Below are 16,099 nucleotides of genomic sequence, written 5' to 3'. Positions count from 1 at the left end.
CGTCTGATATATCGATGTTTCATGTTGATATTTGTAACGTCTGATATAGCGGTGTGTATGATAGATATGTGTGACGTCTGATATATCGATGTGTATTGTATATATGTGTGACGTGTGATACATCGAAGTTTATCATATGTTTACTAATAATAACACCCTTTTTGTGATATCACACCCCTTGGAGTGATATAACACCCCCTTGAAAGTGATATCCCCCCCCCCCCCCCCCCCCCTCTAGAAAAGTGATATCACACCCCCTCCTAAATTTCCGGATTTTGCCGTTTCCGCTTATTGTTGCCTGCTTTTAATGTAAAAATGCCGTTTCATGGAAAATAATTTAAAGATTGGTGTGGACCCAAATTTCCGGATGGCGCCGCTTCCGTATTTGGATTTGCTTATTAGTGATACACCTGTCGTCTGCGTAAACAAAAACAACGATGGCAACTATAGCTTGTACTGACGAGGAGATGTTAGAGGAACTGGCATCAAGGATTGTTGAACTAGATGAATTAATCCTGGAAATGGAGACGAAACGTGTAATGGATGCAGGGGGGCGATTTAATAATGCTAGTTAATGATACCGAAGCTTTCGTGGAACAAGGAGGAACAAGGATACATTTCCTCATCTTTCATGAGGAACAAGAATACTGCGAGAAAAACGCAATCTGACATCAAAATTTTCACGGATTATCTGATGTCTCAAAACGAGTGGAGATTTCCAGAGTCTATTGACTCGGTTCAGTTAGCGGATTACATGGCCAGGTTCTTGATGAACGTCAGAAAAAACAATAAATCTGAGTACGAACCACCAAGTCTGAGGTGTTTACGATCGTGTGTGTATATATATGTATGTGTGTATCATATTGTATGTTGTCTCTGTATTGTTTTGTATATATGTTATAACTGATAATATAAGTCAACCGACTTAAAGTAATAAAGAACTTGAACTTGAACTTGAACAATCCAGCATTAAGCGTTACCTACAGGAGAAACACTACAACGTCAATATTTTGACCGATATTAAATTGAAACATTCTCGTTATGTGCTAAGTGCCAAAATGAAGAATTTGAAGATTCAAGGCAAAGGAAACCGCCCAAATGCTGCTGATTCACTAAATAAGGAAGAAGTGTCAATTCTGTATGAAAAAGGGGAGCTTGGTTTAGGTAGGTACAGTATTCAAATGAATAATAAATAGTTCTATAAGCTTGATAGCTGTTGGTTCTAGTTAGTATTACTGTAATCATTAAGTGATTAATGCCCAATGGATATTGAAAATTGTATTGTGTTGATGATCGATTCAGACAGTGGTTAAATTGAATTCCAACCAGATTCATTGTGTTCTATTGTTAAAACTATTAATAACCATGTTATTTTGTAGGAATTTAGGAATTTCTAAATGTCGACTTTTTTATGATAGTTGTTACTGTTTTGTTTATCAGTATACGTCATTGTTTTTGCTATCATTTTTATGAATATCAGTAAATAAAATAAAGAAATGATTCGTTTGTGTATGTTGTGTTTATTTTAAAGGAAAAAACATATGACTTTATCGACCCCAAAATGGTTATCTTACAGCTTTTTCTAAATAGCCTCTCTTGGTTTTAGTGGCGGCGTTACCTCTTCTACTTAATCTTATTTTATAGTTAGGCCGTGAAACTATAGATTATTTTTCTAAATTAACACAACAACAAAAAAGCTAAATATACCAAAGCCCAATCTACATCATTTAGCTAATTTGTTCAAATATTTAACACGTTTTAGAATTACTTATTTACTTACATCTAAATAAAAGAAGATGTGTTGCACTATTGCAATGACGGCATGCGATTCTACACTGTGATTGTAACAAAGACCAATACCTGATTAAAATGTACAGTACAAGGAACAGAGCTAATGAAAATGGCCGGAAATGCTGTGTCGTTTTTAATCAGATTGATGTGCGCGCACCACTGTGGGGATGGCCTGGGGAGTGTACTTGCCCTGATCATAGTTAAGCTGATTTGTGTTTCTCTTTACTACTTTTCTACACCAAAAGTACAAAATTTAACGATGTTGTATGGGCTAGTACGTACCTCGAATCTGTATGATTTGCTTCTCGTTCTTTAATTGGTGACAGGCGCACACTTTAAGGATTTCAAAAAAATGAATTCCGCGAATTTTCTCTTTGAGATGGCGATAGATTTATAATAAACACATATTGAGAAATGCATTTTCCGTGATTCTTCGGCAGGCTTACGTGGTTAATTAACGCATCGCTCTCGTTCATCAGATTATTAAATGGTAAAAATGTGCAGCCACAATCTTTTAACAGAAAGTTCAAATACACAGGGAGAAAAACACATTCATCAGGGGCTGTAGTTTGGTTGTTATCAATCAGGACCACGGCTCGGCTGTCTAAAGCCTAGTTAGAGTAGGAAAATCTTCACCATTTTGTTTAGTATACACTGAAATTGAGAGCAAGAGTGTGTGCTAATTACAGATTCAAAAGTATGGTAAAAAGAAAAAAGATGATATCTCTATTTTTTTTAAGAATATTTGCGCCAGTGAAAAAGTCCAGATACAGCATGCTAATCTTTCATATTCCTTGATTTTCGACACATTACATGCTATTCTTTGAAATTCAGAATTTCTTGTACATAGCATGCTCAAATTAAATTATCCTGTTTCTCCTGCATAGACAAAGCTAAGCTGTTATCGCCATGGAAACTCAGTACAGAATAAGCTAAGCGTTGATCACGATGGAAACTCAATACAACTAATGTTAAGCTTTGATCACCATGGAAACTTTGTACTAGCTTTTTATGCCTTGGTCACCATGGAAACTATGTATGCTAGGCTATAATAACCCGATATCTCTTGTACACAGAATGTTTAGCATTCATCGCAGTTGAAACTCTGTACACAGCATACTAAGTCGTTATCATCGTAAATATTCTGTAATAAGTTTGATCGCCTTGGAAACTTTCTACATGGCATGTTATGATTTGATCACCATGGAAACTTTCTACATGGCATGTTAAGCTTTGATCGCCATGGAAACTTTCTACATGACATGTTTAGCTTTGATCACCATGGAAACTTTCTACATGACATGTTAAGCTTTGATCGCCATGGAAACTCTCTACATGACATGTTAAGCTTTGATCACCATGGACACTTTCTACAGGGCATGCTAAGCTTTGATCACCATGGAAACGTTCCACAGGATATGCTGAGCTTTGATCACCATGGACACTTTCTACAGGGCATGCTAAGCTTTGATCACCATAGAAATTCTCTACATGACATGTTAAGCTTTGATCACCATGGACACTTTCTACGGGGCATGCTAAGCTTTGATCACCATGGGAACTTTCTACAGGGCATGCTAAGCTTTGATTTTCATAGGAACCCTGTACAGAGTATGCTAAGCTGTGTCAACCAGGATCCCCTGCAAAGAGCTTACTAAGCAATTATCATTATAGAAACCCTGTAGAGCGCGTGTTAAGCTTTTAATCACCCGTGATCGTCTGCACAGAGCATACCAAGCTAACTTCAGTTAACAGCGCTCTTTCTTTTAATATACCTAAACTGTTTACATAAAGGGTTAATTGGTTTTCTGTTTCCTGATTAGTTTGTTCAACTAAATTCAACTGTCGTGTATTTCACTGCACCATACAGCTGTTTCATCCTTCTAAAACTCATCGGTGATGCTGGGGGCAAAACAGTTGGAAATCAAGATTTTCGGAGCTGCTGTTGAAACCGCAGAGAAGGTGCGTGGAAGCCCTAAATGATATGAATTTTGAATTTAGAGGAGCACTGGTTAATGCAATGTACTTACCGAGTGGAGTACATGTATATTACATAACGAGTGGAGTATATGTATATTACATGACGAGTGGAGTATATGTATATTACATGACGAGTGGAGTATATGTATGTTACATAACAAGTGGAGTATATGTATATTACATAACGAGTGGAGTACATGTATATTACATAACGAGTGGAATATGTGTATATAACATAACGAGTGGAGTATATGTATGTTACATAACGAGTGGAGTATATGTATATTACATAACGAGTGGAGTATGTGTATATTACACTACTAGTGGAGTACATGTGTATTACATAGCGAGTGGATTATATGTATATTACATAACGAGTGGAGTATATGTATATTACATAACGAGTGGAGTATATGTATATTACATAACGAGTGGAGTATATGTATATTACATAACGAGTGGAGTATGTGTATATTACATAACGAGTGGAGTATATGTATATTACATAACGAGTGGAGTATATGTATATTACATAACGAGTGGAGTATATGTATATTACATAACGAGTGGAGTATATGTATATTACATAACGAGTGGAGTATATGTATATTACATAACGAGTGGAGTATATGTATATTACATAACGAGTGGAGTATATGTATATTACATAACGAGTGGAGTATATGTATATTACATAACGAGTGGAGTATATGTATATTACATAACGAGTGGAGTATATGTATATTACATAACGAGTGGAGTATATGTATATTACATAACGAGTGGAGTATATGTATATTACATAACGAGTGGAGTATATGTATATTACATAACGAGTGGAGTATATGTATATTACATAACGAGTGGAGTATATGTATATTACATAACGAGTGGAGTATATGTATATTACATAACGAGTGGAGTATATGTATATTACATAACGAGTGGAGTATATGTATATTACATAACGAGTGGAGTATATGTATATTACATAACGAGTGGAGTATATGTATATTACATAACGAGTGGAGTATATGTATATTACATAACGAGTGGAGTATGTGTATATTACATAACGAGTGGAGTACATGTATATTACATAACGAGTGGAATATGTGTATATAACATAACGAGTGGAGTACATGTGTATTACATAACGAGTGGAGTATATGTATATTACATAACGAGTGGAGTATGTGTATATTACATAACGAGTGGAGTACATGTATATTACATAAAGAGTGGAATATGTGTATATAACATAACGAGTGGAGTACATGTGTATTACATAACGAGTGGAGTATATGTATATTACATAACGAGTGGAGTATGTGTATATTACATAACTAGTGGAGTATATGTATATTACATAACGAGTGGAGCATGTATATATTACATAACGAGTGGAGTACATGTATATTACATAACGAGTGGAATATGTGTTTATAACATAACGAGTGGAGTATATGTATGTTACATACCGAGTGGAGTATATGTACATTACATAACGAGTGGAGTACATGTATATTACATAGCGAGTGGATTATATGTATATTACATAACGAGTGGAGTATATGTATATTACATAACGAGTGGAGAATATGTTTATTACATAACGAGTGTAGTATATGTATATTACATAACGAGTGGAGTATATGTACATTACATAACGAGTGGAGTACATGTATATTACATAGCGAGTGGATTATATGTATATTACATAACGAGTGGAGAATATGTTTATTACATAACGAGTGGAGAATATGTATATTACATAACGAGTGGAGTACATGTAAATAATGAACCGTGCTACTACTCCAAATTAAGTAAGTGTGGCACGCAAGTTATAGCAAATCTCGGGTACTAAAAATCTACCACAAGACCTCACCGACTTTAAGGTCTTATTTGACAAGTTAGCGGCCAAACAATTGAAAATCCAAATTGTCTAAACCACCAATGAAACATGGATGCAGAATAGATTAAACAATATTCCCACGTGTTGTTATGTCACTTGGATTTCAACATGTGTTACAAAAAAAAGCCAATATGTTTTCCACGTTCAAAACGCATAAAGACATTGAGATATCTGTTATACATTATATTGTGCCTGATTCTCCTTTTATGATATATACATGGTTCTCCACCAAAAAAAGTCTCCACATTTTTTTCTAGCACTGCCAATACGTCTTTGAACGGGAACGAGCTAGAACGCGCCTGCTTTATCGATCAGCCGAGTAATGTTGCAACTTGATACTGCATTACACCTGCATATGATACTAACACATATCAGTTCTAACTGCAACGTAAAAACTCTAAAGTAAAGGGAGGTGTGCAAATCTCTGAAACCACTCAACTGCCAAGGCAAAATGTCATCACGTTTCTGCCCTATCGATTGTTCCGAAGCTGAATCCCACATGGTGGTGCCAAAACTTGATACTGCTAACTCACTATTGTAATATTGCTTTTGTTCAGAATAAAGCTGTGTGGAAGTAAATAAGAGGGTTTAACAGGTTTCAATATTGCTTTTGTTTAAAATAAAGCTGTGTGGAAGTAAATAAGAGGGTTAAACAGGTTTCAATATTGATTTTGCTTTCTGTACTATTTTGGTGTACAGATTAAAAAGTGAACTGTATAGCATACGTCACAAGAGCAGAGCTGGTTATTTGACTATCATCTACGCTCTTTTACTAAAGGTTAAGATACTTGTATATACAGTGAATTGCGTCATTTTGTTTTGACCAATTAAACGTTTTTGAATATTTTACTTTACGTATTATTAACGTTTCCGTTTTTCATCGCTTTAATAAACTTGAAAATGAAATGTGCATGTGTTTGAGTCATAAGCTATTCGAGTAATTGAGGTTCAATCATGATGTGACATTAAATTCGAACCTTGACAGGAATTTGAGAATTGTCTCCGGTTGAAGCGTCTCGCATTTGGAAAGCGTGATTTGTTTCCTTTAAATTGTGTGCTTCATCATTTAATCAATCAGTTTGTTTGAAATAAATAATAAAAAAAAATAACAATAAAAAAAAATTATTTCGTGCCATCTGTTAAGCATATGCCTTTACATCGTTCTTATTTCAAGCGAATAAATATCAGGGCTAGTTTTCTAGCCCTGTCGCTTATCACTTTGTGCTCAAAAGGGATTGGTTATAGGCATAATATCAAGGTCGATGCTTTTGATTATCCTCATAGTAAGCCTTGTTGTAATGCTTACCTGTTCGGAAGACCTGGCCTTATTGCCGTAAACTTTGTCATCAATCTGCATTTCAATCTTTCGGTTATTTATAATTTGTCCTATTTTATTGATTTTGAAGTAGTTTTGAGGGTTTTAAGCACCTTGGTATTCTCTTTGTTTATTCAAGTGAAATATTCGAGCTTCAAAGCCAGACTATAATCTGTTAATTTTGTATGTTCTTTTAGTTCTGATGTTGTAGACAGGCGAAGTAGGAAGAAAGGAGCAAACAAGACACAGTGATAATATAAATCTAACAAGTCCATTGGCATAACGATCTACTGAATGAGAGAGAACTGCATTTCATTCCTTCTAAGAATTTAGGATATGTGATTTATCAGAAAGAGGATCTTGTATTTTAGATGTCTGATCGAGTAATATATTTTGTATTATGATTTAAAAAAATATTGTGTTATTACTTTATAATTATATGGCTTGCATTGGTCAGTATGTATACGTATGTGAACATATAAATATTTCGGACTATTTGAAAATTCTCGTTCATGTCATTTGTTCTTTTACATTTACGTAAAAACAACTTGTATGTGTATGAAAGTGAAACCGATTTTAACTTGTACGAATTCAATAATTTCGACATTTCTCTTGGAATGATGCCGACACATTTGTAATGATCTGATCTTTTCCTGTGTACACATTGTGTTAAATAATAAAGAGAGTTCCATCATGATGTTTACAATGCCTGAAGAAATGCTAATTGGCATCAGCTTTTTTACAATTGAGGTATTAATCTATTTTCAATCACTGTAGATTATTCTCTGTTGGAATGATATTATACTGCATTTTCAATTTACATATTATAAATAAATGATAAACTTGTGAAAGTAAACACAAGTGTTCTTTAAATTCTATATTATCCAATGGACAAGGAGGATTCCGTTGTTCTGATATTTTTAGGCTATCTGCCTTTGATTTGAGTTTTACAATTGTATCATGAGATTATTTGTAAGTGAGCATTTAGCTTATTTCGGTACTCCATTTCTTTTGTAATTTCATTCATTTGTCATTGTGTTCTCTAGATATCAAAAAATGTCTCCATTAATCCACTGTCTATCCAGTGTGTATAGCCAATGAGTTACAATTAACCTTTGTTACCGTATATTATTTCATTAAGATTGGTTTTGGATACTGGAACCGGTTCATCAATATTAATTGATATTCGTTAAGATACTTTTGTAAAATTAGTGGTTTTCCAACCTATCCTTTATGATATTAATTTATCTTATTCTCATTCTAAAATGTGATATGTCATTTCAAAACAATAGTTATGTAACCCTTCGTGTAAAAGGTCATATACATTTTACGCGTGTACAAGACAACACATCTCTGCTCGACGCTCTGATATTGCCATTATTTGACATATTTGTATTATAGTTTGTTTCTGTAGAGTAAACCAGCGGACTCACGCAAGGCTGGTGAATATACACAGTGACAAACTATAACAAAGTAACGCCAGTGAAATCGCTAAACACATTTACCAAGTCCCTGTAATTGCTTGCACATGGTATATCCGTGATGGCTGAAGTAATTGTACATGTATGTGTTTTTAAACGAGTGAGTTGCATGTGAGACATTGATATATTATGCGAGAGAAACGCATGAATGCGCATACCAAACAAGGCCTGACAAGCGATGTGCACACCCGTTTAGATCGTTCTTAGGACCGAAAGCTTATAATGAGTTTTAAACTACGGTGAAGCATGTATGGTGATTATATTTTATTCCGGAAATTGTTTTGAGGATATTTCAACTATTCGTTCACATTCACATAACCTTGACCGGAAACCGTAATACGTTAACATATAAGTTTCGTTAGATCTGTAACTCAACGTGACCGGAAAGTTGAGTTCAAGTGACTAATATATTCCAGATATATACGTTTTATTTGGTGGTGTCGTTGCTGCTTGTTCATGTGTGTCTGCATTTTATTTAAACGAGATTGTGTTAAACAGAAATAATATGCTCATGTGGTAGACTTATTTGGCGCCAAAAAATATACACCGCTATTGATCCCGCCCTGAATCATCTACAGAATGGTTTATTTGAACGAACGTTATTCAGTCATAGTCTTGCAAATAATTATGTATTAACACTATTAATTTCTGAAGTTTTGAAAACATAAAGAACATTATATATCGTAGTGCATTTCATATAAATAGTAACCCTGAAAAGCAAAAAGTAAGTATTTTGACAATATCACAAGATTATATGCATACGTCATTGAGTAAACTGTTGAAACCTAATATTTCAAATATCAAATGTTTTGATGTTTACTTCGAAACAGAAATATAAACAAAACATAAACTATTTATGACTTTGAAGTTTAAGTACAAAAGAATTTAAATCATTTTGGCAATTCTGTAATGTTTCTTTCTGTTTTGTATGTTGTTAATTGATTTGTGTAACACTTTTCTTGATATCGCCCATATTCTTCAACTCAACTTCATTGTGCTTGTATTTCCAATTGTTTAGGTTTAGTTGATTCAGGAATTTTGGATTGTCGCGCAAGACATAGAACTTGTTCTCAGAAATACTCTTATCAATACAATCAGCAACAATTTGATTGACACGTGACATAAACTTTGTAAGTCATTATTGGTCCTTTGACAATGATGGACATTTATTTGAACCTATATCTTATGTAATGAATAACCACACTATTCAACGGCAAAACCGATCCATGCTGTACTGCTGCCAATGAAGCGGCGTTGTTGGTGGCGGGTAATAGTCACGCGGCGTGTGCAAATTGTTTACGCCATTTAGCGTAGCGGAAGACATCAAAATCGAAAGGTAATTCTGTCTCTGAACAAATGTAATGTTGTATTAGAAACACTCGACATCCCGTTTCGTCTTATAACTAGATAAGAAAACCCTCGGTCGATGTAATTATAGAACCACTGGTAATAAAGACTTAACAACATTCCTGCTAATAGCATTAACAACCACAACACTGCCCATGACATCTGAAGTTTATAGATAAAACTCTCATTGACAAAACAATATTCCAAGCTCTGTATTTGATATTTTCATATAAAATTTGGACACCGATTACAGCAACGTAAAAATTGTATAAATATAAATAACTGTTCGACACTAACACGTGGATCCTACTTTTGTGTAGGAGCTGTCAGTTAATATTGCCATTTCATTGTTACTTGCCTTCTGCCAAGATGATGGGAATTATAGCTTAATTTCATCAATGTTTGGAAGGTAATTGGATTTTTAAAGTCTTCTTGCCTTTAAAAAGAAATGTTTTGTTTGGTCGTTCGCTGTGTTATCACTCTCGGGAACGATTATTCAATATACAGTGCAATGACCAGATGTTAATGTACTTGTGTACTGGGAGAGAGCTTCGGTGTAATTAGCCTATCCACACAAACAATTATAAAATCATACAACATCTATCGAACTTACAGACCGAAAGAGGGTTTGAAGATTAATATAACGGTACAGAACTTACGCGCTTGGCATTTAATTTCGATTAATTAACTAAGCAATAATGTAAGTGTTCTTCATGATGTTACAGCACACCCGTGCAATGAAAGCTAGGTGGTTGAGAAACCTTGTCTATAGCTTGTACCCCTTCCATCGATATTTAAGTCATCTCCATTTTCTCTATACCATTTGTTTGAATATATATTTTCTCGTTAAAAATATTTAAGTCCAACGATTGTATGGGAACTCCTATTACTTCTTCTGGTCTTAGGATCACAAAACTGTCAGACGTCCAAATCTCCGTGGCACATGTATTTCTTTTTAGAATACGCCTCAATATACGCAACTAGTGACAATGTGTACAATTTACCACACCTAGACCATCCATTAAATGGCAGAGATGTTGGTAAAAATCAGTGTAATTAAATGTCAAATTAACATCTCTCTTCATTTTGATGGGTTACAAACCCTACCTAAGGAATATAAAGTTTGCTTAAACATGTAAAGTTCTATAAAATACAATTTCAATATAAATCTTGATTTTTGCATATCAATTAGCGAATATACTTATTATCACAAACAAATTCTACGCGATATGACCGTGTGACGTGTCTGTTGTAAGCACTCCACTGTGTTAAAACATTGGGGTTATTGTTTGAATAATTAGTTTAAAAAAAAACAACGTAGCATTCAATTACAGAACCCCCCCCCCCCCCCACACACACACACACACACACACACTTAAACTTTCAGTAAGCTTGAACAAAAATAGACCGACATTTAAGTATAAAATAAATAAGGAGTGCTTACGTAGAAAGACTGTCAATCGTGTTTGATCATTAATGATATAACAAGGATAAGTGATATCACGATGGTTTTCATGTGTTGCCATGATTGACGGCACAAAGTCTGGGATCTTATCTCCAAATATCTTCGTCAATCGCAGTTTACTGTCGCAATCTCTCTGCGGCTTATTGGCGCTCAACACTTCTTCACCGACAAGCATTTTGTAGAAGCAGATTTTATGTAGTAATAAATACGTATACTTCATACGTTAATTTAGCGTCAACCTGACGCTTATCCCCAGGACAAGCACTTTGCTGACTCAGACTTCACGTAGTTGTCCAATACCTACCCATTTACTATTGATCACCTCCCCAGGTCAGCTTCGATCAGTCGGCAATAAGGCAAGTTCTTGTCTGTTATTATTGGCCGGGCATTGTCGTAATATCTAAGTGCATTACACAGACCAATACTCTATTAAAATTATCGTCGACGAACTGCTGGGATAGACCTTAGGTGGTCCATTAATATCATCAGTTCAGGTTGATGGGTACAAAATACGGACTATCAAGGACACAGGGCGATACTCGGCAGATTAACAATAACCCAAAGGAGAATAATTAGTTTTCCAAAGCATTGTACTTTTTTCTCAATGGGTCACATGGATCAGATAATAAGTCGAATTCCGTCAGTTCTATCTCCTATTTCCTCCTATATTATGAAACAACTACATGTATAATCTCTAAAGCAATGATATCAACGTCAGGACAGTAAGGAGTAAAAATATAGCTGAAAGCGTTCATGATTACACTGCCTTAAACCACACACCACTGACAAATTGTCAAGGAACATAATAGTTTTAAAAACCAATTCTCTCAAAAACATTACAAGGCACGCTAATGTGCATTATCAAAAACGTCGATACTGATATTGCTTAAGGCAATAGAATAACTTCGAATGAGATTATGATGGCAGCCATATAACCTGTCCAAAGTCTACGTCAATCAGACTCTCGAAACGCTGTGTTGTAAGTTTGTTCCTCTGTATTCGTCATGTATCATGGAATATGTGATGTTTCGAGCTAGCCCCCGTGAATATCCAATTTAATGCGACATGTGAATAGAGAAAGGGAAATGTTACTTACGGAAATAGAAATCATACAACTTAGTAGCCGAATCTGCTGTTTATGTGGTTAGTAAAGAGATAAGTGTTTAACGTGATACAACACTCATAGCCAGCTTCCTGTGCGACCAAACAAAATAGTAGACTGTCCCTTATCTTAGCCTGACAAACCCTTAACAAATTCATCTACAATCCGACAAATACTCCACTGTATTCTAAATATGCCCAAGACCAATCCGCCCAATACTCCTTAATCAACCCGTTAAGTAAACCAATCCCTCGACTCCAGAAATCGTAGACAGCCTTTCCCTTTTAAATCGAATTGTTCCTTCCAAAAGAATCCTTCAACCTGGAAAATCATTCCAATATTCACAGCTCCGAGGCCAATAGCCCCTTCCTAAAAACTAACAAACCTTCCCTTAATCCATTTCTATCCTTGATTCTTTCTATAACCCCCTACGTCAAAGTGATATATGCCCCCACAGAACCCTCTCCTACCTAGACCACTGTTCTGCCAGAACAGTTTTGCCAAAGTACTTTCTTCTTCTTGTACCATTTATTGCTATGTCTGTATTTTGTTGTTTGGCCATTGAAAATAAATCAAAGAAATGCACAGACCTGTTCGTAACAGACGATAATATGACACCGAGTTAAGTTAGACGGACTGTAGATATTAGCATTTTTTTTTCAAATCGTCCTTAACATTCATGTAACTGTTTCTAATATTCGTTACGGAAGTCTTGGCTATTGTCAGACAAACGTTTAAGTATTTTTATTTGCCTGGTGTTTGAAATATAAAACTTGATGTTCATGCTTATGAAGTGCTAGATCCGTATATTATATCACAGCTGAAATAACCCCTCACATTTTGGCTGGACATAAAGGTCCTGGATACTTGTTTGATCAGACCGAGTATTATCAAACTGCGGTGTACATATGTCGGGTAATTCGATATCTTACAAAAAAATTTCCGAGCCAAGCTGTGTCAAAAACTTTAATGGAAAACTAAACTCATTTTCAACACGAGCCCACATTTTAAAATCTTTGCTTTATTCACTTAAACAACTGTCACTAGGTAATGTTGACTTTTTGTGGAACATCGAGCATAAACCTTCGTGATATAATTTGATAACGATATGTCAGCTTTTTTTTAATAGGTCCCTTAGTAATCTATAGTTATTACACTGCTCAGTGATAACCTTTAAAAAATACAGGTAGCAGTCTACACTAAAATCCTACTGGCACAGAACGCCATTTCAGGATCTTTTACCAAACAGAAACTATACATCACTATACATAAATACATGAACTTTCAATCTTCTTGCAACATCTACTCACACGGTTTAAATGGTCAAGGCTGATATAATAAGTCAATGGTTGATAAAAGGACATTCTTCTTAACTTCCGGTTTTTTCTTCTTTCAAATAGGAAATCGTGGTAGTGTAAGTCATTCATTGATTTATTTGGCATCGAAAGAAAAAGCCTAAAACCTAGAAAAATATTTTAGAGTAGCTAATAAACTGTAATAAATCTTCGTGGATCCTTCTTTTCATTTGAGCATGTTTTTAGGCATTTTAAAATATTCGACGCGTATTAAAATATCCATTGAAGGTGTTTAAATAGTGTTTGTTTAGCTCCTTATTTGGATTTTCAGCGTTCATCAACAGTAATAGTGAAACCAGCTAACACTCTCAGTCGATTTTGTACAGAAGGTTCAGTTGACCTCCTTACTAGATATTCCTCTACACAAGAGGTTCAGTTGACCTCCTGACTAGATATTCCTCTACACAAGAGATTCAGTTGACCTCCTGACTAGATATTCCTCTACACAAGAGATTCAGTTGACCTCCTGACTAGATATTCCTCTACACAAGAGATTCAGTTGACCTCCTGACTAGATATTCCTCTACACAAGAGATTCAGTTGACCTCCTGACTAGATATTCCTCTACACAAGAGATTCAGTTGACCTCCTGACTAGATATTCCTCTACACAAGAGATTCAGTTGACCTCCTGACTAGATATTCCTCTACACAAGAGATTCAGTTGACCTCCTGACTAGATATTCCTCTACACAAGAGATTCAGTTGACCTCCTGACTAGATATTCCTCTACACAAGAGATTCAGTTGACCTCCTGACTAGATATTCCTCTACACAAGAGATTCAGTTGACCTCCTGACTAGATATTCCTCTACACAAGAGATTCAGTTGACCTCCTGACTAGATATTCCTCTACACAAGAGATTCAGTTGACCTCCTGACTAGATATTCCTCTACACAAGAGATTCAGTTGACCTCCTGACTAGATATTCCTCTACACAAGAGATTCAGTTGACCTCCTGACTAGATATTCCTCTACACAAGAGATTCAGTTGACCTCCTGACTAGATATTCCTCTACACAAGAGATTCAGTTGACCTCCTGACTAGATATTCCTCTACACAAGAGATTCAGTTGACCTCCTGACTAGATATTCCTCTACACAAGAGATTCAGTTGACCTCCTGACTAGATATTCCTCTACACAAGAGATTCAGTTGACCTCCTGACTAGATATTCCTCTACACAAGAGATTCAGTTGACCTCCTGACTAGATATTCCTCTACACAAGAGATTCAGTTGACCTCCTGACTAGATATTCCTCTACACAAGAGATTCAGTTGACCTCCTGACTAGATATTCCTCTACACAAGAGATTCAGTTGACCTCCTGACTAGATATTCCTCTACACAAGAGATTCAGTTGACCTCCTGACTAGATATTCCTCTACACAAGAGATTCAGTTGACCTCCTGACTAGATATTCCTCTACACAAGAGATTCAGTTGACCTCCTGACTAGATATTCCTCTACACAAGAGATTCAGTTGACCTCCTGACTAGATATTCCTCTACACAAGAGATTCAGTTGACCTCCTGACTAGATATTCCTCTACACAAGAGATTCAGTTGACCTCCTGACTAGATATTCCTCTACACAAGAGATTCAGTTGACCTCCTGACTAGATATTCCTCTACACAAGAGATTCAGTTGACCTCCTGACTAGATATTCCTCTACACAAGAGATTCAGTTGACCTCCTGACTAGATATTCCTCTACACAAGAGATTCAGTTGACCTCCTGACTAGATATTCCTCTACACAAGAGATTCAGTTGACCTCCTGACTAGATATTCCTCTACACAAGAGATTCAGTTGACCTCCTGACTAGATATTCCTCTACACAAGAGATTCAGTTGACCTCCTGACTAGATATTCCTCTACACAAGAGATTCAGTTGACCTCCTGACTAGATATTCCTCTACACAAGAGATTCAGTTGACCTCCTGACTAGATATTCCTCTACACAAGAGATTCAGTTGACCTCCTGACTAGATATTCCTCTACACAAGAGATTCAGTTGACCTCCTGACTAGATATTCCTCTACACAAGAGATTCAGTTGACCTCCTGACTAGATATTCCTCTACACAAGAGATTCAGTTGACCTCCTGACTAGATATTCCTCTACACAAGAGATTCAGTTGACCTCCTGACTAGATATTCCTCTACACAAGAGATTCAGTTGACCTCCTGACTAGATATTCCTCTACACAAGAGATTCAGTTGACCTCCTGACTAGATATTCCTCTACACAAGAGATTCAGTTGACCTCCTGACTAGATATTCCTCTACACAAGAGATTCAGTTGACCTCCTGACTAGATATTCCTCTACACAAGAGATTCAGTTGA

Source organism: Mizuhopecten yessoensis, unplaced genomic scaffold, assembly GCF_002113885.1.
Source record: "Mizuhopecten yessoensis strain PY_sf001 unplaced genomic scaffold, ASM211388v2 scaffold11137, whole genome shotgun sequence".
NCBI lineage: Eukaryota > Metazoa > Mollusca > Bivalvia > Pectinida > Pectinidae > Mizuhopecten > Mizuhopecten yessoensis.
Note: the sequence above shows the minus strand (reverse complement) of the source record.